A 4,068-nucleotide genomic window follows, 5' to 3' on the forward strand; every position below is an offset into this window, starting at 1 on the left:
AATCCGAAATCGCATGGCAGCACCACGAGATCGCCAAAAGAGTTACGCTGACAAGCGCCGAAAACCTCTCGAATTTCAAGTGAACGATCGAGTGTTACTCAAAGTCTCACCTTGGAAAGGTGTGGTTCGCTTTGGAAAGCGAAACAAACTCAACCCATGATATGTTGGTCCTTACCGGATAACGGAACGCGTTGGTCCAGTGGCGTACCGGCTGGACTTACCAGCGGAACTCAGCAGTGTACACAATGTTTTTCACGTATCGAATTTAAAGAAATGCCTATCCGATGAAACTCAAGTAGTCCCTTTGGATGAACAGTTACGCTTCATTGAAGAACCAGTTGAGGTTTTGGATTGGGAAACCAAAACGCTCAAGCACAGCAAAATTCCAATTGTTAAGGTTCATTGGAACTCGAGACGTGGACCGGAGTTCACGTGGGAACGCGAGGATCAAATGATGAAAAAGTATCCTCACCTTTTTGAAGGGCTGACCAAACACAGAAAACCGCGAAACCCGACAAACCGTCAGAAATCACCGGAGGTATGAATTAAATTTCGGGACGAAATTTCTTTCTACTAGGGGATGATATGACAAACTGAAAATTTTTCTTACTTTTTCAGACACTCATCACGACTTGACTCAAATTTTCGGGACGAAAATTCTTTAACATGGGAATGATGTGACAATCGTCAATTTCAGGTTAACTCCGTTAACTCCGTTAACTCAACTCCATCAATTCAAACTTAAGAACTTTGAATCTGTAACGCACACCTCATTACATTTAAACTAGGATTTAAATGACGCTTGACACTTACTACATGTGTAGTCTTTCGGGAATTGCACCGAAACGCAAACGAGTTGACGCAAACAATTGGTGAATAAACGAAAAACGTCAAAACAATAATTATGTGTTAGACTTATGTGTTATGTGATAATGTTGGTTAAAACACTAACTCAAGATGTAAACAAGTTAGTTTAAGCTAGATAAGTAATATTTAGATGTTGAGGGACCTAGATGTAACATGTATTATTAATAATAATATTAATATAAACCCTAACTCCCTCTTCCCCCTCCCTAAACCCGACGGCCAGCCTCTCTCTCCCTCTCCTTGAGATCGGCAGCCCCTCACCACCACCATACCACCCTTGTTTGATCTTGGTTTTCACAATTGAAGCATCCTACACTCGTTTCTAAGCACCTCTCACATGTCTCTTGGCTATTCCTGCGTTTTTAAGGTATAAAATGTGAAACCCTAATTATTGAATATCATGTATTAAGTGTTTTATGATTGGTATTGGCTAGAGGATGATTGATTATGTGTTAGTGTTTGATATTGATAGTCATATGTGATTTTGAACGGTGAAATATTGATGAATCATTGATTTTTTGTAAACCCTAGAGGGTTATTACTGATTTTGGTGATTAATTACGTTCTTTACATGTTTGGAGTTATGTCATATGCATAGAATGCATGTTAGATGATCGTTTATGCTTGCTGAGTTTTGACAGCAGTGATTGTTAAACTTGAACGATGTGTAACTTGTTGAATATAAAAGCAAACGGAGCTAATTATGAGTCTACAAGGTAGTACTCTGAGTCTAGTTTTCAGAAAGTCCAACCACGCCTAATTTGGAGGTGTTTTGGTTAGTCAAATGATTTAGATGTAATTAAAGGTCAAAACTGGTACTGGACAGATTGTAAGTTATGATTAAACAACTGTAACTAAATGTTAATGTGGAAATTGGTCGAGGTTATTAACACTACAAGGTGCTATGTTGAGTCTAGTTTTTATAAAGTCCAAACTTGTAATTTTTGGACAAGTAAAAGTTAACTTTTATGATTTTACAAAAACGTTGTGCAAAGCTGAGTTGTTAGACCTGCTGTTAGGTTGTTTTGTAAATGTTATATCTCATGAACTACAAGACCAATTGGGTTGGTTCCACTTCTGAAAGTTGACTTGTTGAGTTAGGAACCTAACCCAAGTGGTCTTGCATTTATTGGATTTTTTGTTTAACGGAAATTTCAAATAAAATTCTGTTGCGCATGAATTTGACTGTTATGAGTTTGCTGTAATGATTTGATTATTGTAAGAAACCTATGTGGAATAAAATATAATAAAATATGTTCTGGAAACCTAGGACATATATGCTTTTGTGATGATTTTTGGTAAATTAATTGTGATGCTATGATCGGTGGGATAGACTAGTTTTTCAAGTAGAATTCTGTCGTTAAGAAATTAGTTGCTGAGTTTTGTGAAAGTTGCATGAAACAACGTGATTGCTAATTCATTATCGTGTTTTGACCAAATTGCCCTTGAGGGGAGTGATTGCTAATTAATTGTCGTGTTTTGACCAAAATGCCCTTGCGGGGAATAATTGCTAATTGATTGTCATGGTTTGACCAAATTGCCCTCGTGGGGAATAATTGCTAGTTAATTGTTATGTGTTGACCAAATTGCCCTTACGGGGAGTAATTGCTAGTGATGTACATTATGAATACATGACACGTAAATAATTGCCCACACATGTAACGTATCACAAATACACTTGTTAAAGTCACACACGATTCACAAACGAAACACGAAACATGTTGTGTGCATAGGTATTATGTGCCGGGTCTAGAGACTCGATAATATTCCGACACTTAGAAAAATCTCTTTGTTGTTTTAGAACGCTAGAGAGAGTTTTTCTGTGACGCGCATCTTGGTGAATTATTTTGGGAATACTTCGCAAACAGTGAGTTCACTTACCCCTTTTAAACTGTTTTCAAACGCTTTTCACTTGGGGGAGATAACATACTCCGAAAACGCATTTAAGATTTTGTTAATATAGATTATATATCACTTGTAAAGACTAAGTGGCAAACGCAATAACCAAAGTCCTTCATTCACATCGAACCGTTTAATATTGGATAATAGCGAGTCATTGTTGAGTAGTACTACTGGGTTTGACAAACCCCACCCAACGCTAAACTCGACTGGAGGTCGAGTGGGTGTAATCTTGACTAAACACATACCATGGTCGGGATAGACCTGGTGGCAAGGCAAATGATAAACAGTCAGCTTCGGTGTCGAACACTTAGTAATACTTGTTTTATAGGTTAGCTACCTATAGATATATAATTGACATAACACTATCTGGTAACGCAAAACGCTGAACGTAAAACGCTGAACGCAAACGCTAAACGCTTTATTTTATATAAACTTGTGAACTCACCAACCCCGTGTTGACACTTTTAGTATGTTATTCTCAGGTAGCCGAGGCGGGCGCGCGGTGTAGGATCATGCATTGCTTGAAACACTTTTAATTATGCAAACTTATTTTAAACTGTTATCATTGGGTTTTAAGTCGTCCTGCGTGACGCAACATTGGTTTCTATGGTTTTACGCTTCCGCATTTAATTACTCGTAAACGTTTTCATGGTTTTAAAACTTTGTTTTATGGTTTGATTATAACTAATGATTCCGATCCTGTTAGTTCACACCCTCTGACGGTAAAACTCCGTTAGTGGATTTTGAGGGTGTGACAGATTGGTATCAGATCCATTGGTTATAGCGAACTAGAAGCTGCATGCATACTAGACTATAACCGCGACGACCCATTAGTTATAATGATACGCACTGCATAGATTCGTGTAGTCTTTGTTATCTTGTCTCTTTACCCCTTTCACTCATACGCGCGCATACACGGCTTACCTGTAGGGATGTCGACGCCACCATCATCACCATCTGATCAGATGACTCATGCTCATGGGAAGGAACCGCAGTTACCTACCTCATCGCCACCCCGTGTAGTCCCGGAACTCGAAGCTCCTGCACCGAAGAGGTATCGCTTATCCGGAGGCATGTACGAAAACGAAGTTAGCTGGGATTGGTACCCTAATATGATCAGACGTATGATCTATCGTGAACAAGTTCCCCCATTACCTCACCCGAACCATCCTGCTTACCCCAACACCCTACCACCCATAACCGAACCTGTAGAGCGTGTGCTCGCAGCTGTTGTTTCTTGTTTGGAGCGTGATGTTGGTTACATGCGCTATACGAGAGCGAACGGTTCCGGACTGTTAA

Source organism: Bidens hawaiensis, unplaced genomic scaffold, assembly GCF_021521415.1.
Source record: "Bidens hawaiensis isolate Kalapana, Puna unplaced genomic scaffold, B.hawaiensis_p1.1 tig00010668_1, whole genome shotgun sequence".
NCBI classification, from domain to species: domain Eukaryota; kingdom Viridiplantae; phylum Streptophyta; class Magnoliopsida; order Asterales; family Asteraceae; genus Bidens; species Bidens hawaiensis.